Source organism: Tenrec ecaudatus, chromosome 14 (genome assembly GCF_050624435.1).
Source record: "Tenrec ecaudatus isolate mTenEca1 chromosome 14, mTenEca1.hap1, whole genome shotgun sequence".
In the NCBI taxonomy this organism is placed as follows: Eukaryota; Metazoa; Chordata; class Mammalia; order Afrosoricida; family Tenrecidae; genus Tenrec; species Tenrec ecaudatus.
Genome location: NC_134543.1, coordinates 53,777,652 through 53,802,780, shown reverse-complemented (window position 1 = coordinate 53,802,780; position 25,129 = coordinate 53,777,652). Strand labels below are relative to the sequence as shown.

At 45.8% G+C, this 25,129-nt stretch overlaps 1 protein-coding gene across 4 annotated transcripts in view; it reads left to right on the top strand.

Moving 5' to 3' along the window:
- The window catches only part of FRMD6 (FERM domain containing 6), a 252,187-nt gene that overhangs the window by 159,237 nt on the left and 67,821 nt on the right, over window positions 1-25,129 (top strand). For 3 of the 4 annotated variants that reach the window (XM_075530976.1, XM_075530977.1, XM_075530973.1), the window contains exon 1: window positions 17,116-17,252. The exons of the other annotated variant lie outside the window; for it this stretch is intronic. The gene's annotated coding sequence lies outside the window, so the exon portion shown is untranslated. Of the gene's footprint in view, window positions 1-17,115; window positions 17,253-25,129 lie in introns of those variants that run through there. 4 annotated transcript variants of the gene reach the window in all.

Genomic DNA, 25,129 nt, shown 5'->3' with positions numbered 1-25,129 from the left:
TGCCTCTCAATGACCGATTCTAGCCTTCACCCCTTACCCAGGTTTTCAAAGCTCAGTGGTTGTCTGCTTAAGACCCCACACAGCAGAGAGGCAGATGTGTGAACTAGTGCTAACAGAGTCAAATGCCCAGATATGCTACCGATGTGAAATAAAAGCTAACCGTCTCATTAAACAGGGAACTTGAAGAGAGCTTGTTACTACTACTGATTACCTTCCATATCTACAGTTTGAATGCAAACGCAGTTGCACACCTCTGAATGAAAAATGAAACCATGAATCCTTATTTGCCATAATTAGAAGATAACCAATGAAATTGCAATAAAAAGCCATGTGTTCTTTTACAAATAAAAAATTCCAAGCAGACAATAAAACACAAACAATAATAGCTCTACTCAATGTCTCACATAAAACCTGTTTCTAGCATACATACCTAAAAAAGAGGGAGGGTAACTAATTATAGTACAATACCGTTAAAGAAGTCCTGGAGTGGAGTGTTAGCACATGACCACGAACTGAAAGGTGAGCAGCTTGACCCCACCAGCTGCCCCGGAGAAGGCTGTGGTACTCTGCTTCTGTAGAGATTACAGCCTGGAAAACCCCACGGGGCAGTTCTGCTCCATCCTATAGGATCACCATGGTTGGAAGTGAGTCACAACAATGGCTTTTATAATGCAGTTATGTATTACACCCAAACTTCACAAAGCCAACAACTGTCCATCTTCAAAGAACACAGTGATGGGCACAGAAAGGCAGTACATGTGGAATCCATGCTTTTAACCCATCCCACGTGTACTTTCCGATATCCCAGCCATGCTTCTGTGTAGTTACAGCAGAAAGTTCAGTGGCAGGGCGTTCCCCAGCATTGGGCCTGTACTTAATTTGATCCATCTAAAGTGGATCTCCAGAAGGATTGGCCCTGCCTTAAGCCTGTTGCTGTTAGTGCCGTCAAGTTGGCACTGACAGAGACCCTTCGTACAGTAGGATCAAGCGCTCTGGTGGCATAGTGGTTATCCTGCCAACCTCCAGGTCTGCAGTTTGAAACCACCAGCTGATCCCCAGGAGAAACACAGGTATTTTTACTTCTGAAAAAAAGTGACCATCTCAGAAACACAGGGACAGTTCCACCCTGTCCAATGGGGTCACTATGAATCAGATTGACTTGCTGGCAGTGAGTTTGGTTTGGGATTTATTGTTTTTGGTATAGTAGACCCATGGCCCAGCCCTGCAACACCCTCACAATCATTGTGGCCTGGGCCCGTCATTGCAGCCACTGTGTCACTCCATCTTATTGAGGGTCATAGTGGCCACCAAACAGGAGTTTGCACGCAGTTTGGGATTTTCTAAAATACACCGAAGTGAATACATGGCTGCTTCTTAAAAAAAAAAGTTTGCCTGTTATGATGTATAGTCATTTATTGAACCACAAGTGGTGGTCTTAATACACATTGAAAATTGTGCCTAATTTGAGCGTAGTAAGAATAGATCAGACCTTCTGCTAATAAGAAAGGGAAATACTTGTTCCTCAAGGGAAAGAACTATGTCTGAAATGATAACTCGCACCCCATACAGGGATCCCTGGGGCCCCAGGATTAGGATGTTAACCACAGATTGGCAGTTCAAACCCACCAGCTATTCTGCTGGGGAAAGGCAAGGCTGTCCACTCCCATGAAGAGTCAGTCTCAGAAATGCTAAACAGGGATGCTCCGAGTTGGAGTTAGACTCAGAGGCCTGGTGCATGGTGGTGATGTGTTGGGCTGCTTACAGCAAAATCAGCAGTTCAAAACCACCAGCTACTCCACAGGACAAGTTACAGTCTCAGAAACCCACAGGGGCAGTTCTGCCCTGTCCGATAGGGTCTCATTGAGTTGGCATCTACTCGATGGCAGTGAGTCCGGAGTTTTGTTTATGAGTTGGATTTGACTTGATAGCTGTGGGTTTGGTGTTTTGGCTTGGAACCCAGTACAGAACCTAAAACTCATCAGCATGCTGTACATGTTTGCTTGAATAAATGAAGGCATGCTTATCATATCTCTTGAATTATCTCTACCCCCTATTCCCAAAACCAATTATTTGTCAAGGTAAAGGCTTTAATCAGAGCTCTTAGCCCATGAAAATTAAATTGCTGAGTCGGGCCCCTTTGTAGGAAACGTGACGCTCATGAAATTCAAGTACTCTTGGGAAATCCAAACACACGTTCATTTACTAATGTCTATAATTAAAGGCACAGGGGAGAAAAAAGTTAAATTTAGTTGAATACATGAATCTCAGCTTTCAAAGTTCTGAAAAATCCCTGGGAAAGGAAATGGAAGGTTATCAAAAATTTGGGAGCAGCTTTATGTAACTGAAAGAATGAAGGAAGTTTAGGCTGGAATCCTGGCTCAACCACTGGTCGGCTCTCAGGAGTCTAGGCAAGTCATTTCCTCTCTCTGAGCTTCAGTTTCCTCATTTATAAAGTATTTCCTACTCTAAATTATTTATAATGTTCCTTTCAACTCAAAAACCCATTTTTTTCTGATTTTTCTTCTATGATAGGCTACTGACTGGCTCATGCCTGGTGTTAAGCTTCAGTTTCTTTACCATGACGGGTGGGCTGAGTGCCGTCCTGGGCGCCATGAGCCCAGGAACTGTCAGACAGACTCTGTGGCCTGTGGTTGTTCAATTTTGAAACAACGATCTTAAATAAATAATAATAATAAAATAAAACACATCGTTATTTGGAAAAAAAATCAACTCCCATCGAGTTGATTCTGACTCATAGTCACCCTGAAGGACAGACCAGAACTGCCCCTGGGGTTCCGAGGCGGTAAATCTTAACTCAAACAGAACACCTCATCTTTCTCTTACGAGCAGCTGGTGGTTTCGAACTGCTGAGCTTGTGGTGAACAGCTCAACATGTGTACCCTACTACTCTTTGAATATCTTAAATAAATGGATCATGAAGGCAGCATACTTACTGCCAGAAGACATTCTCTGCAGTAAGACTCTGTGAGTTCAAATCTAGGCTTTAGAACTTCAGTAACTTTTTTTCTCAGTTATCTCCTCTTTATTATTACTATTACTATTACTATTATTATTGATTGCAATCAGAAAAGAGAATAATCCTACCTACTTCACAGGCTTGTTGGCATGCATAGGAACTGAAGAATCATGTTTCTAAATATGCTAGACGCTGAGGAGAGTACTTGACATACAATAAACACTCAAAGTAGCTATACTTTACCTTTCCCAAAACTCCTGTATCTAGAAATAAAATTTTTTTCTGCTAAAGAACTTAGTCAAAAGCATTTACTTGGTGTCCCTTCTATTTATGTTCATATTTGCAGGATGAATAAGGGGGGCAGGTGAGGCCCATTGCCTGACTGGTCCTCCCCACCTCTCCCTCAGAGCTGTTTCTCTCTGTCACTCACTATGTCGTCGCTTTGGTCAGCTGGACAATCTGCCAAAGGTTGCCTGTTCTCCTCTCTGCTAAGTGACTGCTGGCCCGTTCCAGATCGTTCTGGGCACGTAGCCATATGGAATGCTGACTTATGTTAAAGACAATTAACCAGTCCCTGCTCTGACCAGCATGCCTCTGTTTTTGTGAGGCCAAGGACAGAGTGCTATTCAAATTACATTTGCTATGGGTAAAGGCTGATTTGATGATACAATCTAGAGGGAAAGGGGTCGCAGACTTCTGGGAGGTCTCATTACTGCACTGTAAAGTGCTCACTGCCCCTGGGTCATAGAGTGGTAGCAGAAAGGGACCCCCCCCCCCCTCAAGAGGATTAGAAAGAACACACGTAGGCAATTGGAGGGAAGAAAATGCCAGATTCATTCCGAACTTGCCTCTACATTCATTAATATTTTACATGAAAAATCATTGTTCCACATTTTTCAAAAGCAGAATTTGTTTTCTTTCTTGGGAATAATTGGCAAGAAATTTTATTTGTATTAATCTGCATGCCTCTAATTTAAACAAAAGGGCCAACAAGTTTGATAAACACCCTTGAATCAAAGTTCTCTAAAAATTTATTTTACTCTAATGAATATATGTGTTCCCATTTAGTACTTAAATGAATGGCACAAATGTATGCGCCGAGCCTTTATTTTAGGAATACACATTTGCAATAATTTTTAAAAATTGAAATCTAACATATAAGAGCGAGGCGTTTGGGTAGAAAGAGTTGCTGGGGATTGGTTGGGAGCAGGGAAGATTCTGACATAAATGGAATGTCATGTTATCAGCACAGAATAGTACAATTAGCAACAATGTTTTACCTAACCGCACATAATGTAGTGTATCTAAAAAATGGACTTCTAAAAGAATGGAAGCCTCCCCCCCCTTTGTTAATTAGCACAACAAATCCACGGATAGGGAGATTTCATCATACGGTAGGAATTAGGCTCCATAACTTGGTAGGGGCAATCTCTCAAGGTGAGACAAGACCAAGTGCGCCAGTTTCAAATTTTTAAACCTGATGAAAATCAAGACAATCTTCATATCTTTGTGAATGCAATCTATTATTCCAACTAAAAGAGTTTCTTAAAGATCCTTTCCCATTTAACTCATCTCTTCCCAAATACTCCCAAAGAGTTTAGTACTGGCTCTTCTGGAGACTCAAGGTCATTCCTTAGAGAGTTCTCTGCGATGTGAAGAGGAATGGGACAATGGTCCTGGTTCTTACCCTGCTGATTGAGCAAGATGTGAGAGGAGCAAGCGAGTGCACAGTGCACCAGGAGCTCCAGGGGAACAGTAACTCTCCCTAAGGCTTCCAGCAGCCTCCAGAGGTGGGGTGGTCTGCATTGCTTGCATACCTTCTGACAGCCCCTGTTCAGGAGCCACAGCTGATACAGGAGGACCTGGATCCATGCTAGATTTTATAGTCCTAGCGATCATACACAAAACCACAGACACCGAAGACAAAGGTGATGCCAGAACGGCTGGCCAGCCCCCCCCCCCCCCCCATGTACAGCCTTCATCTTCTCCTCTGTGTTGTGTTTGCAGTTACAATGAAGTCATTGATATAGGAAGGGGAAACGCTGAGGGGCAGGTCAAATGCTTAGGGGAGCGATCATTCTGCCTTTAGTTGTGTCAGTTTTGAAAGGAAGCCCCATTGCTGGGTGCCTTGTGGATACTGTCTTGTGAGATGAGCTCATGTAATTCTTTGTAATTATTACTTTGAAAACCTACCAGCTGAAAACAGGCAGAGGGTTTGGGTTTTAGATCTTCCTGTCCAATACATATATCGGGGTTTGAATCAGTTTGTGTGAAAATATATCTTGGGTCCTTTTCTCATTTCTCTGATATCATAACTTGTCGTCTAAAAATCAGACACTGCTAAGAGAGTGGACACATGGGCATTAAGTTTTGTTTTCTCTTTTCTTTAATTACAGTAAATCTAAGTGTTTCCATTTTATATGACTCTTATTTTGAGCTTCAAAAACTATTGTGAAGCTCCACTTAAATTTAGATCAGTTTTTGTGTGTGCCTAGTTTCCTTATATGTAATGTGAGGATTGTGGTGGCACTTACTTCATAGGTTGTTAGTCTGGGTAGACTAGAGAAACACATACAGGGAGACTTGTGTGTATAAAAAAGAGGTTTATATACAAGAACAATTGAATATTACGAAAACGTCCCAGACTAGTCCAGGTCAAGTTCACAAGTCCAATATTAGCCCATATGTCTGATACCAATCTATAAGTCCTCTTTAGACTCATGAAATACATGCAATGATGTCAAATGCAGGGGGATCACAGACCAGTGGGTTGGATGTTTTGTGGATCCAGTGGCATTGTAAGCCTCTCAGTGCTGGCAGGGGTCTCTACGTGGCTTCTCCAGCTCCAGAGATCTGGTTGCATCAGGGTAGGTCCATGTGGCTTCATCAGCTCCCAGGGCTGGCAGCATGTGTCTTGTCAGTAGAGCGTCTCCAAGGGAGTGAGCAGAGAGAGAGAGTGTGTGTTTTCTGCCTCCGAGGAGGAAATCCAGGAATTCCCAGAATTCTCAGGAGAAGGCTATGCCCATACAGAAGCCTCATTGGCTATGATCCAATTGACAGACTAGACTCCACCCCTTCACTCTTCATCTTCTCAGATCCCAAAATGACACCAGATTATGTAACAACCACAGGTTGCTACCGTCCAAGAACATGACAAACTTAATACACCTGGCAGGGTACATGATAAGCTTTCATGATTATTTGAAATACATTGCATTCCTAGAAACCAGTCTGGTAAAGTCATTCGCCAGTCATTGAAAACAATATGATCTATCCATGTAACTTTGAATTTGCCCATAAAATGCCACCTTCAGAAGCCTTGAACGGATCAGTGAAGTAGGGATGGATATATAGGGGCATGCTTGTTGTAAGGTGCCATCAAGCCGGTTCTGACTCACAGTGACCATGTGCACAACAGAACGAAACCTTGCCCCAGGCCTGCGCCAGCTTCACCATGGATCCCGTGCCTGAGCCCATGGCTGCAGCCACTGTGTCCGTCCATCTCCACGAGCGCCTTCCACTCTCTCAATGCCCCGGCACTGTACCAAGCATGCATGTACAAAGGCATTCATATAGAGAGGCATGCATTTATATAAAGGCATCACTTGGTTTCTTGTGCTTCACAGACACCGCATTAGGTATGAATTGAAGGCTGTGGCAACCGTGGGCGGAGCAAGACTGCACGTTAGTCTTCAGACAGCATGTGCCCACTTCATGTCTCTGCGTCACACTGTGAACCTCGCAGTGTTTCAAACGGTCTCACATGCTGCTGCCGCTTCATAGACTACAGAAGGGTATAAACATAACTTTTCCATGCACTGTGGGGGAAATCATGTGACCTGGTTTACTGCAAAATCCACTTTATTGCAGTGATCTGGATCCAAGCCTACAGTATCTCTGAGGCATGCCTGTAGATGTTTATTCCAAACAAACAAACAAACCACAAAAACCCTGCTGTCAAGTCAATTCTGACTCAATGGTGACCCTATAGGATAGGGTAGAACTGCCCCTTGAGGCATCCTGAGACAGTAACGCTTCATGGGAGTAGAAAGCCCCACCTTTCTCCCATGGAGCAGCTAGTGGTTTTGAACTGCTGACCTTGCAGCTAACAGCCCATCATCTAACCACTGTGCCACCAGAGGCAGCATCCAAGAGCAAACCTACAAAATGGAAAGAAGTGAAAACTGCTTTGCTTCCATGCTCAGTCTATATTCCTATTCCTCAGAGCTATCCGTCATCTTTATGAAATATTAATTAAGACTGTGATTCATTTACACATTATTAGAGTGATATGGAGGCTGCTGGGGACTAGATGTAATTATGCTACTCACTAAGACAAGTGGTTTCCATTGCTTTATTTGGATGTGTTCTTGTTGACCAAATTAATATTCAGTTTTTCTTAGTCCATTCACATCACAGGAAATTAAAAATAGGCAAACTTCCCAATCTGAATTAGATGCTGATATCCATGTCATTATGGAAAGTATTACTATTCACATCTTAACATCCCCCAACACAGTCCTCTTAATTAAAGAGGGTGGTAGTGTTACACTACCATTAGTGTTACAGTATCGTTGCTAAGCTTCAAACTAACGATTTCAAAGGTGTCTTAAATCTGGTCTCTTCACATGAAACTTACTTTAACATAAGCATGAATAGAGCAACTATCCACTTGGTCCTAAATGGGTATCAGAATCATCGGTAGCATTTACTTTGTTTTTATTCAAGATCCTTAGCTCTTCCCCAGTTCCTAAGGGCTTCTGATAATGTTGCCATATTTAGAAACTACTGTCTAAAAGATAGTGGCTAATAAGTTTTAAGTGAAAATCAGGTGATATTTGGAAACAAATGTTAATGATCTGCCTTTTATTGAGTTTTGCTTTCACATGAATTTGAATGTATTCAAACAAATGATCCCTCATGTCCAGCCACTCTCCTCAACAGGTTTTGTCTGGATTAGCCAGCATCAATCACTGCATAGGCACTCTTCCCACACCTCCATGGCCAGCTCACAGGGCATCTAAGTGGCCCAGGGCAATATTTACTGTCAGGAGCTGCCTCACGGGTTGTAGGAGGTTGAGCGGCATCTTTGGCTTCTCTCAATGAAATGCTAGAAGCACTGTGCCTTCCCTCCCCCAGCTGTGAAAACTGAAGATTTCATCAAATGGTGTCAACTGTTCTCCTGAGATGGGGGAATATTCTCCAGTTGAGAACCACAGGTTAGAACTGGCAGAATTTTTTTTAAAAAGAAAATATCTACCCCCTCACTGATACTGAAATTCCTTTTATAAGGACTTGTCTTTTCGTCCCCATGTAGTTAAAGTATTTAACTACAGGGACCAATGGGAGGAAACTTTGATGTGAAGGCCTTTCATGTGAGGGGCAACTGGCCAGTCACTGAAGACTGACAAAGGGATTGTTTTCAAAGCCTTTCCAGGTCTGCTCAGAAAGGTCGTGAACATCTGAAGCAGACCACTTCCGTGCCTGATTACTTTATCTAGACAGACATCATTCTTCCGGCTGTCCCTAGGGTCTGGGAGGACATGGTACTAGATGTAGGAGACATGAGTGTAAAAGTCTTCTTTCTCCGTGGGTTGAAGGAAAGGTTTAGGAGGTGCGTCAATGTGTAATATTTAAGAGAACAAGGATGATCTGAATTTTGGCTCTAGGAGAGAAGATTTGGTCTTATCTCTGGGTCCCTGAGACCTGGTGCACAATGAAACCCCAAAGAAACAGTCAATGAGTTGATGCTGACACATAGCAACCCACTAGGACTGAGTAGCCCTGCTCCTGTGGGTTTCTCAGGCCATAAGTCCTCCCGGGAGCTGAGAGCCTCCTCCTTCTCCCAGGGAGTGGCTGGCTGGTGCATCCAAACTGCTGACCTGTGGCTAGCAGCCTGGCACATACTCCCCAGCCTACACCATCAGGGAGCCTCGTACAGATTTGCTAAGTGAATGAACAAGCAAATGATTTAGAAAGCCCAGGCAGAGGCAGGGGGCTTGGGATGTAGAAGTGAAAATCGCAGGTTGCCTGTGGAAAGTGGGGAGAGCGCAACTGAGGAGGAAGACCCAGAGAAGTGTGGAGAAGGAAGTCCCCAATGAGCAGACATGACAGTTCCGCGCCAAGGAGCACTGGCGTGGATGCTTACCCCGGATCCAAGTCCAGGCACCGCCGTTTAATTTCATTCAAGAACTTACGATTCTATAAACCAGGAGTCCTACTAGTACCACCTTCAAAGGGTGTGTGAGGAGCCAGTGAAGTCATCCTTTCAAATCTCATAGATCCCAAACAAGCAAAGAGCAAGGTTAGGGTGACCCTCAAGAGCAGCAGGGTTTCCGAGTTGGGTGAGGGACAGGGGGCTTCAAGTGGGCCACGCAATGTTGAACAGTGCTTCATGAAAGTGAAAGGGATCCGACCAGGGCTGAGGGACAGTTGACGAAGCAGCTGAGAGTGCTCCACTGGTAGAGGAGACATCCTGGGGATGGCATAATAACCGTGTGTGTTCGATTTTCTTCAGGCGTTCTCAATGATCTTAGACAAAATGGGAGATGGATAGTTGAGCTGGTCTGGATTTTAGGGGAAATAAGAAAGCTGGGTTAGAAGGAAACCTTGATTAGGGGACCGGAGACTACTGGGGAGAATGTACTTAAAATAGTGACCCTGGGGATTGAACGGAAAAGGAAAAAAGTGAACCTAACATTGACACACTTACTTACACTTTTATTCATCAGTATTTTTAAACACTTCTGTTATGCTTGTAATCCATGCAAGGTAATTAAATGAAACAGAGAGAATGGGTTTCATCAAGCTTCTTTACAAATAGGACTTGGGCTGTTATTCTCAAGACGACCCGTCAGCCTGGTTCTGGAAGATGAATGTGCACATCTGTCTGTTCTAGTTCAGAATGTCTCAGGCACAAACTGATGTCCTCAAATACCGGAGAGCATGTCCGTGGCAATGCCACTCACAATGTTATGTTTTGTATTGGAAAGTGACTCCGCACACAATATTTTCTCAGCTAATTAAAGGGTGCGGTAGACCTCGGAGTAACCAGTTTGGGCTAGGCTGGGTTGTCCAGAGAAACAAACCAGTGACACTCATCTCTGTGGGAGAAATCGCTCTACCTCAGATAGCCCCACAGCTCAGGTCAAGTCCACAGGTCCAGTGCTAGCTGGAGAGGCCCACGGTGGCGGAGGACGAAGCAAGAAGCAGGGAGCTCACAGGTCAGGGAGGGCACAGTCACCTGTCTTCCCCCAAGGCCAGCAGAAACATGGCAGGACTCTGACCGCTCTCAGAGACAGAGTCCCAATGAAGTCCCAGCAAGGTGGAAGATGAGGTGGCAGAGAGGAATCATTTCTGGTTCATCTTGCTCTTCTATAAAAGGCCCCAGGTTCCCAAGGAGGTGTCATCAAGCTACCACTTGACAAGTTGGCCTGCACCCCTAGCTTGGAGTGTCTCACTTCCATCCAGTGGATTCAACTCATAGAGGCCCTGGGCCTGGGACGTCACATGTAATGGGATTAGGAAGCCTGGCTTTGCTCCCGCAGAGTGGCTGGGATTTTCCAACTGCTGGCCTCGCAGTTAGCAGTGTCTAGTTGACATGATATGGAACTGCCGTACCAGTGTAGCACTAGATCCCTACCTCATTTCCTCTCTTCTCTCTCCTCCACGGGGGAGTGGAGGGCACGATAGCCCATCTCTGAGGGCACAAAGGGTTTCTTTGAGCTTCTCAGAAAATAATCAAAGAATCAGAATGGAAAACTCCTCGTATGAGGGATTTCAATAAGTTCAGGGAAAATCCAGACTATCTTTTCATTCTGTTTTCCCACAAAATTTGGGAAGCCGCTGAAAGAAACAACAATGGAAGGAGAAATGGCTGACAGACTCTGACTTCCCTACTGCCACAAGGTAAGGGTCAGACAAGCTCCAATACTCCCTTCGTCTTTGCCTTGTCTGACACCAACCACCACCCCCCTTCCCCCCCCCCCCCGCACCTCTCTGCATCTCTTCTGGGTTCAGTAATTCCTTGCAACGGCTGCACAGAACCCACAGACACCACTCACGGGAATGGAGGCTTATAGGGAAGTCAATGGGGGACCACAGGAGGATCGGCCAACAGGAAGGATACAGCCATGGGTTTCCCCAGCCAGCAGCCAAGTCCCTCTCGAGTTCTCAGCGTCTCAGGCATGTGGGAGCCAAATCCTTCTCTGGTTCTTAGTCTCTTAGCCCTGTGGTCCTTTGCCCTTCACTCCATGGGCCAGAAAGCCAGCGCTCCTATCACTCTGTCCCACCATATCTGCATAGCTTCTCTGTCGCTTCATGCTGGTCTGATGCATCTGGTCTCTCTGCCTCCACAATTTCAGCTGGAGGTCTTGGATAACTCTTCCAAGACCCTGGCTCTCGCTTCTTGCGTAGTCCCACCCAATCCTTTGGCGGGAGTCACAAGAGACTTGGGTCGAAGAGTCATGGTAAGAAAGTTCCCTCCACCATACCACCCCGATAGACTTAAGAAGGGCATACATGTCAGTTTTAAAAATATTAAATTTTAACATATTTTTGGTGAATTAGGCAGGGGTTTACATTGCAGCTCAACAATTTTGTGTCGCACAACTTTCCAAGTTACATGATCAATTCGACATTGAGGGACACAAACCTCCCAACACCTTGGTCTTCCCCACCCCTTTATCTTCTCCCTCTTGCGGAATACTGTCTTTCCCTTCACCCAAGCCAACACCTGTGTACCCTGTAGCCCACTGCTTCATTTCCACTCCCTTAGTCTCCCTCCCCTGCTCAGTAACCATCGACGTCAATTTCCTTTGATAAGGAAGCCTTTGTGTTGATTTTTTTCTTTCTAACAGGGGCCTCATACAGTATTTGTCCTTTGGGATTGGCTAGTTTTACTCATTGCAGGTCCATCTATGACAGGAGGTGCTTCGTGACTTCATCTTTTTTGGGAATGCAGAGTATTCCATTGCGTGTGTGTGCCGAGGTTTCTTTATTCATCCTTCTGAGGAGCATTTAAGTTGACCCAATCTTCTTGCTAACAGTGCTACAGGGAACATTGGTGTGCATGTGTCTGTTCATCTTACTACACAAGTTAGTTTTATAGTAAAGGCTAGCCCTTATGTCACCTCTTCCACTAGATCCTTTTCAGCATCAATATACTTTCTCCCTATCTTCATTTCTATGTTCTATAAGGTAAAGACCCAGGCATAAGGCCACAGTGAAATTGTCAAATGTAATTCCTCAACTATGTCTTAGTTTGCAGCATGATCCCTTACCTTGCACTCTTTCTCTGCCACTATCACTTTGAACTTCAAAAACTCAGCGCAGTTCTCTGTGTTGGGTTCTCCTGAGCTGTGCAGTTAATACCTTTGCTGCACCTTTTAGAATTGTCTCTGCTATTCAGGAGTGAAAGGCTTGGCCTAGGGTGCCAGAACCTGGGAGCAGGGTCAATAAACTTGTTCGTAGGCACCCAAATTTATTTGGCCTACCACTCCCTTTTCAGGGGGTGGGTACCACTCAGTGCCCTGCCCCTGGCAGTTTAAAAACTTTTGTGTTATAGCCTATAACCCAAGAGAAAGTATAGGTATCTGCTTTTGCACGTTTCCTTGAATCATTTCAGGCACCTTCCCCCACTCTCCCCACCCCTCCCAGTGTGGCCTACTTTGGGAAACATTGCTAGAGTTTTCAAGTATTCAAGCCTTCCAGGAGTAGGGATGTGATGTCTCTGGTGAAATTAAAGCTCATAGTAGAATGCAAACATAATAAATAGTTCCTTAAGTATGAATGTTGCCAGTAAATTGTTACAGGCTGTACTGGAGCCCTTGTGGTACAGCCGTTGAGTGTTGGGCTGCCATGTGAAAGGTCAGCAGTTTGAAATCACTACCTGAGCCTCAGGTAAAAGAAGGGGCTTTCTACTCTCATAAAAAGTTCTAGTCTCGGAAACTCAGAGGCAGTTCTAGTCCGTTCTATAGGGTCACTATGAGTCAGCATGAACTTGATAGTAGGGAGTTTTGTTTTGTTTTTTTGGTAGTAAAGCCAAAATTTAATCCAAAATAATCCATAATCCTACTTTAAATATGTTCTCAAAATGTATCCACCAAAAGAGCAGAATTAGATAGTTCAATGTGGTGTCTCTACATCCAGTAGATCTCCGTTTCCTGGATCCGACAGCTCCATGAACTCAATCCCGACGCTGTACTGCCTCCACTAAACATTTCTTTATAGGCCTGGTTAGGGGCTCTTGGTGTCTATTCATTTGTTGTTATTGGTTGCTAACCGGCTAATTTGACTGACAACTACCTTCACCTGGGCAGAGTAGAACTCTCCCATATGGTTGAAGAGGCAGACCTTTCAGAAGCAGGTTGTCTGTCTTTTCAGGTGCCCGAGAGTGGGTTCCAACCACCAGCCTGTCTGGTGGCTGAGTTAGTGCTTGATGCTTAACCCATTGTAAAACCCGAGGACGCCACAGTAGCTGGACTCAATGGCCTATTCTCCCGATCTTGAGCACTGAATTCCCTTTTTGGTGGTTCAACTTTAGAGCACCCTGTACAGCACCTTCTGAGCAAAATGAAAAGCGTCATGTGGGACAGTGGAGACCAGGACCATCTCATGCACTTCTTAAGTTTTCACCTGTGATTATCTTGTTTCAAAGTCAAAACACAACACTTTGATCACTATTTAAATGTGTAGAGTAAGAGTGACTTAAGCTTACATTGTTTGCTTTAAATTCATTTTATTTTGTTTGAAAAATAACCTCGGCAATTATTAAAAAAACACATAAACTAATTTCTTTATTACAACCTTCAGCAGAAGACTGCTATTTAATTTTGGAAAAGTATTCTTTAAAAGCCAATGTCCAACTACTGATTATATTTTTTGATTGGCACTTATATGTATGTACTGAAGCATAATGCACTAAATTTTCTTTAATATTCTCATTTTAATTTGGGGCATACTGTCCTACTATTTGGAAAATATTTGTAAAGAAATCAGAATGCTAACAGTTCACATTTTTTTCAGTTTCTATATAATGTTTTCCCTGCATCAAACCTGTACAGCCACTTACCAATATTTAAACTGTTCCATTACGAAATGAAACTATGATATCATTTTAGCAGTACACCTTGCTACACTTGCTCATTCTATGCTTTCTACCCAGATACCTTTAACCCAGATGTCCAAAATGTGTCTGCACTTAGAATAGCCTGGGGAATGTAAAAAAACCATGGAAGCCCAGGCTACCTCTCAGACCAATTCATTATATGCCTAGGACATATAACCTTTGAAGTTGATCAAGTGATTCCAATGTCCAACAAGATAACCACTGCCTCAACCAATTGACTTCCGAACCATTCTTCCTCCCCATCTCAGTCCACAGGGAACACTGGGTGACACCCCTAAAGTTTGCAAGTCTTCCACTTTTCCTATGGCAGATTTCCACTGCTGCAAGCATTGAAGTTTATTGCAATTGCTCGCGTAGAGGTCTATTCCCAGTGCTTCGCAACCTGTGGGTCATGGTTCTCAATCTCTGGGTCATGACCCCTTTGGGGGTCAAATGACCCTTTCAAAGGGGTCACCCAATTCATAACAGTAGCAAAATGACAGTTATGAAGTAGCAAGGAAAATAACTTTATGGTTGGGGGGGGGGTGTCACCACACCCTGAGGAACTGTATTAAAGGGTTGTGGCATCAGGAAGGTTGAGAACCACTGCCTTAGATGATTCAGGTGTTCTTTTTCCTCTGTGAACCCCAGAGTCTAAGCTTGTGCCTGGAGCATCAATACATTCAATAGAATGTATAACTTTTTCCTAGAAAAACAAAAAGCAAAAATATAGAGTTAATATTTAAATGCCATAGAAAAAGAAACATCTTAAAATGTATACACAATGATATTTCACTGATAGGCAATATTCCTTAATTGGGAAACATTGTAATAGGGAAATTATATCTGTTTAGCAAGTTCTAAGAAATCATAAAACAACTTCAAATACCTACTGAAAATTGTATTCCTTATTGTAATAAGGATTTTGAAATTCCTGAAATAAAATATGTGAGGCAGTCTCCCCTTTCTCAGCTCTCTATCTACTGCTAATGGATTAGATGCTGTTTTCCAAGGAAATTCTTTGAGAATTTTATGATGTGACAGAAGGGTTACAAGACTGAATTTTAAAGAGATTTAAAGTACTTAGTTTACAAAATGTGTTATTTAAGAGTCTGTTTTATTGTGGATTGCATATGGGTTAAATATGCTTACAATTCTGAAAATATTCACATAAATTTTTGCTACAATCTAATTAGAGACCATAAAGCTAATCTTAAAAACATACCTCAGGAAAAAGGTCTGCTTATAGTACCTAATTATTTCACATGTGGAGAAATGTTTCACAATCTAACAATGTGTTTTACCTGCTAGATAGATTCTCCTGCATGACGCCGGAAATAAATAGAATTTGCAAATATTTTCTATGGCAGTTAAGATATTACTCATTTATTTTTACCCACAAACTCTGGATTATTTCATTAGACATCAAAGTAGTGTAGAGAAGACCTTAGCGATAAGTGTTCAGTAGGCACTCATTTTGAATGGAGAGGAAAAGCATACAATCCTCTGTTCTTATGTGTCCACATTATGATCAACTGCTTACTACCGATCAGATTTTGTTTTAGCATATTAACTGTATACAAAACATTTAAATGTAGTTATTAATCATACTGCTTGGTCACCTTTCTATAATGGAGTCACGATTTTAAATCACCTGCAACTGCCTTAGTAACCGCCCCACTCATCACACACAAGCTCTGGGAGATTTTGCAATTAAGAAAATTTTTAAAAAGCCTAATTCCTAATATCCAGCCTAATGTCATGGTTCCTAAAACATGAAAGCTGTGAACTGGAAACCATTCCAAGGGAGTTTTCAACTGTAAGGAACACAAAACTGAATTCCCTTTGATATGCAAACAAGCCACACAAACAGGCACGTGTTTAACCAGCACCAGCTAACTTTCTTTTATCTGTTTAGATCAAAAGAGCAGGGCCAATTGTCAAGTTGGCGCCCATAAATCTGATCTTAGGTAGTGTCTTTTCTCAAGTTCTCTTCTGCTTTCTAGTCTCCTCCACCCAACTGTCCAGGAGGGACAACATCCACGTAGACCTCCCTCCGTCCCTTTGGTGAAAGGCCTGGTGAGGAAGTTTGGCCGCCCTGGGTCCTGGAGTCAACGAAGTCAAAGGAAGGCTTAGGGGGCAGAAGCTTAGGAGAGGCTGGAGCTCTACCCGTGAGCCTTTCCAGTCCCCAGCATGGGTCCTGCTGCCCGTAGTTCCCGGTGGTGCCCACTGAGCAGAGAGGAGTAGATCGCTCCTTCCCCTCAACTAAAGGGGCTTGGGAGCTTCCGGCTCCAAGCTGGACCTGTGGGTGGCACTGACACCTCTCCCACTGGCCCTGCGCATCACCCGCCGCCCCCGGGCGGCTCAAGTTCCCGGCGGGGTCCCAGGCACACCCGCCACAGCCGCGTCTACCAGTAGACCTGGGGCGGCCGGGTTACGTAGGAGGCGAAGCTGGGCGACCTCTGCGGCGCCCCAAGGGATGGGTGGGCAGGTGAGTGCGGGGCCGAGGACCGCAGGGACGCGAGGCCAACACGAAGCCGCCTCCGCTGGGGACCGCCTCCTCTAAGCCACCTCCCACAGTCGCTCGGAATTCGTCGAATGGTAACTCCCGCCAAGCCGCCGCCCCCGGCCAGCTGCACTCAGCCAAGGGGCATCCCGGGGGAGAGGGGCCGGCGGAGGAGGGAGCCATTCAACTACCCGGGGGGGAGGGGGAGAGTCCTCCAGCGTGGCCTGTGCTCCGCTGGAAAAGACCCAGATCTCTGCTAGGCACACGACGCGCTGTGACTTCTCCGGGCCTCCTTCTCGGGACGGGAGTCGGGGAGAGGTCCCCCAGTCTCCTGCCGCGACTCCCTGTACCTCCCCCACCGGGGCGTTTGGTTGGGTCGAGGGCGGAGCCTGCGGGCGCTCCACGTGCGGCTCCGGGCGCAGCTCTGGCCTCCCGCCGGCCGGGTCTCGGCCGCCGCTTCGGGGCGGGCCGGGGGCGGAGCCTGGGGGCGGAGCCTTGAGGGGGCGGGTCCGAGAGGCGTGGGCGGGGGTGGGGCGGACGCGGAGCGCTGGTTCGGCTGCCCTGGCCCAGCGGCGGAGAGCAGCCCGGCGGCCGCGGAGCCGGCAGGGAGGGACTGCGAGCTGCCGCGAGTCGGACGCTGGCAGGTTCGGGCTTTCAGCGAGGTAGGTGAAGGAGCCCAGGGCCGCGGGGGCTTCCCGGCCCGGCCGCCTCCCGCCCGGCCGCCGCGCCCCGGCCGCCTGCTCTGCCCCCTGCCGGCCGGGCGGCGGCGGCGGCGCGACGGGGCTTCGGTGGAGGGGTCTGGAAGTCGCCAGCCCCAACGGAGCGGTGTCGCCTCTCCGGGTCTGTCCTCGTCTCCCTGGGCGCTGGACGTGCGAGCACCGCGCCGAAAGGTCGCCTCTCGGCTGCCGGAGCTGGTCCTCGCCGCGGCGGGGGCACGGCCCCCGGGGGAGCCGAGCCCGGCGGCGGGGGAGGTGTTCCGGGGCCGCCTCTGCGGCGAAGGCGGGAGACCAGCGCGGCGCGGACTGCGCCCGGGGCGCCGAGGCATCCCAGGATCGCAGGGCTCCCCGGGGGTGCCCGAGGCCGTCTCCTGGGGGCGCCTGGCTGTCGCGCCTTAGCGGGCCGCTCGCCGGGACGGGGCGCCGGGGCCGGCTCTAGAGCCCCGGGTTCCTGGGGTCAGTGCCGCGGCCCCCGCCGCCAGCCCCGGGGTCCCGCCGTCCCTGGAAGTGGCTCGTTGGCCGAGCCCCAGGTTTTGCGTTGGGACGGGGCGGCGCCAGATGGGGGGGCCTCTGCGGGATGCGAGCGACAGGGACAGCCTGTAGAATTTGGGACCCCCGGGGGGCTTGCGACACCCCCTTTGGCCCAGGCACTGGAGTCCACCCGGCGGACCTGCGCCGGGCCGGACGCTCTCAGTGCTGGCCAGCTAGGGCCACCCATGAGGAACACATGGATGGACGCAGCGCCCAGAGTCCCCGGGACAGTGGAGCCCAGTGGTGAGGGCGTTTTCTTAAAGACTGGAGGGGATGGTGGAAAGCTGTCAAAATAAGCATAGTTTAAAGTTAAAATGAAAGCTGTCAGGTTTTCAGGCCGTGCAATTATTTAGCTAGAGCCCAAAGAAATATCAGCTCCTTTGCTCTCTTATCCCTCTGACTTTCAAATGTTTTATGTATTTTTTAGCAAAACTCTGTTGTGCCAGGAATTCCCCCAGGAGCTGTGTGTTGCTCACAGCAGGGAAAGAAAAGTTCAGAGGAGCCTTCTCGAATTGCTTGTGACCTCAAGCCTGTGCGCCACGGCGTTTCTGAGTGTGGAGGAAAAGTCTGCCTGAGTGGATTTTCCATGTATAATTCCTTTCCCTCCTCTGGGACCCGGCGGTGTTTGTGCCCTGGTTTTATAAGCATCTATTCGAGCTTTTGCACGGAATCCTCCCCCGTGCCACAGGGTGTAGTTCGGGGATTAGAAAACGCTGTTGGGGAAAGCTGGTCGCGGCTGCATTTTTCAAGAATGTAAGTCATTTCCTTTCTGTGATTTCAGGGAGTTGATATTTCACAGCATCAAAACTTTGTGGGGGAAATTTTCCGGAATTCATCTGTCATTAAAAAAAAAGTGTGTGTGTTCTTAGAGCAGGCCACACGTTTAAGCTTAGTAATGTTAGTGGATTAAAACGTTTTTCAGAATGTTGTTGACAAGAAAGTCTTGTCAACAACCCAAACCCACAAGCTGCCCTCTGGATAGAGAGGGGGAGGGGAGGAGACCCAGAGAGAGAGGGCGGGGACAACAGATGCCTTTGCCTGTCCCCTTTGTTGTATAAAACTTTCTAACACCTAGCCATTTTCCCTAGATCCTGAGATATAAACGTGGAGTGTTAAAAAGGAGAATACTCCCCAGTATGAGACAGCTGTCATTTGAATGCTTTCTTCGATATGTTTGTAAACATTGGATTCATATTTCATTTTAAAATGGACCGTTGGCAGGGTTATTCTCTGAAAAGGGTCCCCCAAGGGATATCTAGTATCAGGTTATCTGCAGGATATCTTTTCCAGAAAGCAGACTTACTGTAATATGAACTAGTCCGGGGCCACCCCTACCCCCAGTTACTTGTAAGGCTCCCTGAGATCTGACACTGATGGACCACAGTAAGCAGTGCTCCTTGGAGTGTTCAAAACTTTTTAAGGGAGGAAATTTTCTCTCTTCATTTGGGGGGTGGGCAGTAGAGGGACACCATCACTTTCTTTCCAGCATAACTTGAATTTACATATTTAAAATGCCTGTGGGTCTAACTTAAAGGAAAAGGCTGAAACCAACCTGGGCGGCCGAGATGAAGATATGGCCTTCCGGAACACAGTGCCCTGTTCCACAGGTAGCGGATGTGAACTAGAAGTTCCCCAACACAGCATTCAATTGGGCTAGCTGAAGTGTGTGCTAGTGCGGGCCAGGGGCTAGAGGTGGGGATGAGGAGTTGTAGAGCTTTTTCTCGTTTCTGGACCTTATTTCTTCATTTAACTACGCTTATAAAACTTTTGGCTTTCAGAACTTATGACATAATAAACTGTGTAGCCTTTTGTGGCAGACGCTTGAAATGAAAGTTTCAAGCAGAATTGTTTTTGACTGCGCTGTCAGGTTCTGAGTGGTATAGTGTAAGGAAGGCCTGTGGAACAACTAACTTTTTTGATAAAGAAATTCTTTGTAGTTTTCCACTTGGACGTTGCCCATTTGATTTCCAAAGCTTTGAGTTCAAAAAAGAAAGAAAGAAAGAGCCCAAACACAAAAAACCTGCAAACAATTATTTTATTACATGAAAGCCAGTACCAAGAAAAGATTAATTCAGTCCAGATGTAGAAATGTATGTGAATTTTAGTTTTGGATGATCTCAACAAGTTCTCCTTTTTGCTGAGGAGGCTGCCTGGACCCCAGATGGCATTCCCAAATAGCCCCTAAGGTGGTTTTCTGAGCTGAGAACTAAATTTCCCTGGGCCTTCTCTGAAATCCTTTTTGTATTGTTCTAAGCTTCCTAAAGGATAGTACATTTTCTGCATGTGTGCAGAGGTGGGTTTTTCCAATTATTCGCTAGTGCAGTCTCCACTAATACCCTGGTACAGTGTGCCTATTTCTTTTAAAAGCGGGGAAGGGGGCGGGGAGGTGTCTTTGGTATTACCTATCATTCTAGACGAACATGGAAGCTTTGGTTTTTATTTATGCAACTCCAACTTTTTATTCTTTCAAAGAAACAAACCCAGAAGTTTTAGCGTGTTTACAATCCTTAATAGAACCCTGCTGTACCATAGTGTGTGGTTGCCAGGTTTCAGGTACAGCATTGGTCGTTGTATGATGATTTTCCTGCCTCCACCAGCTCCCCTCATGCGAACCAGAAACAGTAATACAATGTGGAAGAAAACCTCAGTCCGTTATTTTGACCAGAGTCTCTGGCAGTAGAGTTACAGGGTGTGTAATGCAGATTTTAAATGGTATGTTTTTAGGAAGTCTTCATATGCATAATTGTATAAATACTCATTTTGCCTTGTGACTGTATATAAAACAAATGTGTATGAAAGAGTGGGAGTGGTTAGCAAAGATTTAGTGAAGGCATTTTGAGTGGTGAAAGTTTAGTTAAAATGTATCTTTTCTAAAACTAACACAGGAAAAATTGCTTTGCTGGCCTCTGTGGTTACATTATGATACAAGGAGTATTTGAGAGGGCGTTTTGAACCACACAGAATCCTAAGGAAGAGGCTTTGGGGGCCTGTAAAAATAAGTACCAACTAGAGAAAGGAGTAATTCTAGAGGAAGTAGAATACTGGGCACTTAATTAACAGGAAAATTTAAATTTAGAAGGCTGAGTATTTAAAACAGTACTGGAATTGGGAGAACTTACTTAAAAGCGTGCATTAGCAAGTAAGACATTTTTAGCTGAAGAAAAACATAATTAAGATAAGGATAAAGGTGCATTAAGCATTGGCTGCTAGCTTCACAGTTGGCAGTTCAAACCTACCAACCACTCCAGGAGAGAAAGGTGAGACTTCTCCCTAAGAGTTACAGCCCCAGCTCCGCTCTCGCACAGCAGGTCTGGGGAAGGGGCTGCAGGCGCCATGTTGGGCCACGAAGGTGTGAGAAGGCCCTGAAGCAACCCAAGAAGCAGACCTGGGAAGAGAACCAGGGAAGAGAAGGCGTTCCAGCAGGAACAGAAAGAACAGAAGAAACGGGAGGAGCTAAGAGCGAAGGCCGCGGGGCAAGCCCCCCTGGGCACAGGTGGAATGAAGAAATCTTCCCGGAAATCAGCTGTTCTTGGCGACGGAGGCCAAGATGACCCTTGATTCCATTCCAGTGTGAGCATCTGGACTCCCTGCTACAACATCTGTTGCCACCTATAGTCAGAACGAAGTGTTGTCTTGGGGCCTGCTGTACATTTAAGAATAAACTTTTGTAAAAAATAACAATCATACAACGTTTAGTTCTTCTTAACTGGGAGGTCAGCGTGAACCCAGTCCAGAACCCTGCCAGAGCTGCTCCTAAGTCTTTGTTATGCCCAGAATTCTATATCATCTGCAATGAAAGCAACACTTTTGAAATTAAATAAAAAAGGTTAAAGTCCTGAAAGCCCTGTATAAGGGGACCTGGTGGCACAGTGGGTTAAGCTTTGAGCTGCTTGTGGAAAAGTCAGTTCCAACATATACCAGCAACTGAGGAGGCAGTCTGCTTTCGTAAGGAGTTACAGCCTCAGAAACCCGGTGGCGTCGCCCTGGTGCCTTACTGGTTACTTGTTGGGCTGCTAACTCATTGCAAAGTCAACAGTTTGAAACTGCTAGCCACTCCACAGGAGAAAGACGGGCCTTTTTCTCCGGTAAAGAGTTTGACAGTCTTAGAAATGCACAGGGGCAGTTCTACTGTGTCCGGGGTCGCTGTGAGTCGGAATCAACTGGCTGGTAGTGAGTTTTGTGTGTTTGTTTTTTGATATAAGGTCTTTATGAGTTAGAACTGACCCCCCTGCGCCAATAGGTTTGTTTGAGCTATAGGATCTGTATATAGCATGAAGTAGGGCTGCTAATTGATGTTCTGGCATCGCTGCCTGCATCAGTGTTGAATCGCTAGTTTGCTGTTCAGTTCTGTGCAGGGACTGGGCCAGCCTCCCACCTCCATCCATTTACCATTTCCAAAGCTGAACACGTTGCCTTAGCGCCGAGGATTCCGCCGTCATTTCATTCATCTCCCACAATGTGGGGGGCCGCCCTCTTTCCACACGGTGAGATCAGCGGGTGGGCTCTAAGGCAGTAATGGCTGAAGTCCCTCCACAGTTTTGTGCAAAAACAAGTCATCTGTTCTTCTGATTATCTTATGTGATTTGGCCAAACTTCTCCTGCAAGTGTGTGTACACTATCACTTTTTATTTGCATCAAATGGAACAATCATCCCCTATAACCTGATGGGTTACAGAGCACTGGACATGAGGGGACAGGGGTCACTGATCTGACAACAGACTCTCTGGCTGCAGGAGGAAAAATTTGTGGTGCTGAAACAAATTCACAGAGGAGCCAAGTAGAGACCCGAGGAGAAGGCCGGGGTTTTCTGGCTAAGCTAGTGTTCTGTAGTATAGTACTTTCTGTGGGGCCTTCCTTGGCAGTGCTTCGTCTAAATCTATGAACCAGCACAGTAGGCAGAGACTTGGTAATTGTCTAGGTATTGCACTAATGTGACCATAATTGGGATAAGTCCAAATACAAGCACCCATTTAGACCCTTAGTAGTCCAACTAATAGTTTGTCTTTGGGTATTTTCTGATAGGTGCCAAAATGTTTACATTTTGCAGGTCTTCTAACTGCAGTGGTAGATCTTGGAGCAGTGGTATTTTAGAGACTTAGGAAAGACAGAAGGAAAAGCAACATTTTCTACTAACTTAGAGCCACAAGTTCATGTGAGCGAAGAAGTCGTTCTGAAACTCTAGCAATTCTAAATGAAAGCTGTAGACAGTGTACTGAGGCTTCTCTTTCAGCTTCTCAGGATGGTCTTAGGGTCACATTAAATGAAATGTGATTCAGTTTCTTCCCACAGCCAGCAGCATTTGTGTTGTCCAGTTGTTGCTTTTTTAATGGCTGGTCTTTTTTCTCCTATTTGTCCCTGTGGTTTTTAATCATGTTGAACTTGTTACTGAATTGCTGTACATAAGTAGAAAAGTGGCCAAATAAGAAATGTATCGCACATAATGGTCACATTCCTGTCACCAGCTGCCAAATAAGATAGAACACAGCCAGCCACTTGGGAGCCCCACCTTAAGAGTCATGATGATTACTGTCCTTAACTTCTATTCTCATAGCTGGGTTTTTGCTCACTGCCATCGAGTTTAACCTGACTCACAGCAACCCTGGTGGAGAGCAGAACTGCCTCTGTGGGTTCTTGATAGGTGCCAGAGGTTCTGACGCATTGGGGGTTACACATTGGCCTGTTAGCCACAAGGTCAGCAGTTTGAAACTGCCCGTCATTGCACAGAAAAATATTTGCCATCTTGCAAACCCACACGGGCAGTTCTACCCTGTCCTATAGGGTCGCTATGAGTCAAAATGGACTCAATCAAAATGAGTTTATTTGGGGGGAATTTCAAAAACTTTGGGGGGAACTGTATGTAAGTGCAATCAAATACATGTTTTTTTTGCTTGTTTTTCAAATATCTCGTTCATCCTGGGGTGTGATATGTCTAAATTGATGCGGGTAGCAGCCACTCTCTTTGTGCCTGTAAATGACTCTGCTCAGTTTATCCATTCTGTTAATGAGCATTTGAGTAGTTTGGGAGGTAACCTTCTCATAGTTTCAAAAATACTGAGCCCTTTGACATGAAAGTATGGCTTTAAGATGAAAAGAGAGCAAATAACTTCAGAAATAAAATGAACAGGAACAAAAATTACCTCATAGAAATGAAGATTCAATCCACAGAACTCTCTTGTTTCGGGGACACACTTTGGAAAATAGCAACTAGATACTTCCAGATGTCTGCTAAAAATTGGGGGAAATAGGGAGGAGGCCTTAGGCGACATCTCAGTCAGCCCGTCACCTGCTGGACAGGGAACAACTGAAGCCCCAAGAGCTCGAGTAGCTTTCAAAGTCTCACAGCTAGTGACCAGACTAACAAGGTCTAATACGAGTGTCACCTGCTTACTGGGGAGATGGAGAGATCCGAGCTATCATCTGTCATGTGTGGCTGCAGCTGGTGCCATGCCAGGTGAGTATCATAAGTCGTGCTCCCTAGACCCTACTCTGCATTCAAGTAGTGACCCTGCTGGGAGGTGCCTTGCCCTGGAGTCCGTGAACCCTTTTTCCCCTTCACACAAAGGTGCCCTGTGAGTCTATTCAGAGAAAGTGCGGCACCTCTGAGTCTGCCCCCGCCCATCCCTGACTTAGTGTTGTTGGGACCTCTTTCCCCCTTTTCTCTCTCCTCCATTAAGGCTTGGGTTTGTAAGTTGCCAAGCAGGGGACCTCTTGAGAGCCCATGACGCACTGTGCCATTGGTCTATGAATGATCCAGGATAAACCGTAGTTCCACAAGCCTGCTTTCTAAGTCTTTTTTGACTTGTGCATTCTTATAAAAATGTTACCTACATTGATAGTCTTTTGTTGGTGCTGATTCCTGTCACAATGCCTCCACCCTGTTCACACACCCCTCCTCCTCTTTCTACCTGTCATCAAGTGATCTTTTCTTAAATATCCCTGAAAACACTGGGTTGCCCCAAACTGCAGTGAACCTCTGGCTGCCTATGTCTGGCAGCCCCCAGGAAGCATGTTGAGAAAAACCTGGGCTAATGATTGCGCTGAGAGAGCTAGTACATGAGTGATTCTCCACCGTCCTAATGCCGCAAACCTTTAGCACAGTTCCTCGTGATTGTGGTGATAACCCCCCAACCATAAATTATTTTCATTATTACATCGTAACTGTAATTTTGCTACTATTATGAATCAGGCGACCCCTATGAAAAGGGTTGTTCGACACACACACACACACACACACACGTCATGACCCACAGGTTGAGAACTGCTGTACTAGATGCAACAAAGTGGTTCAAAGG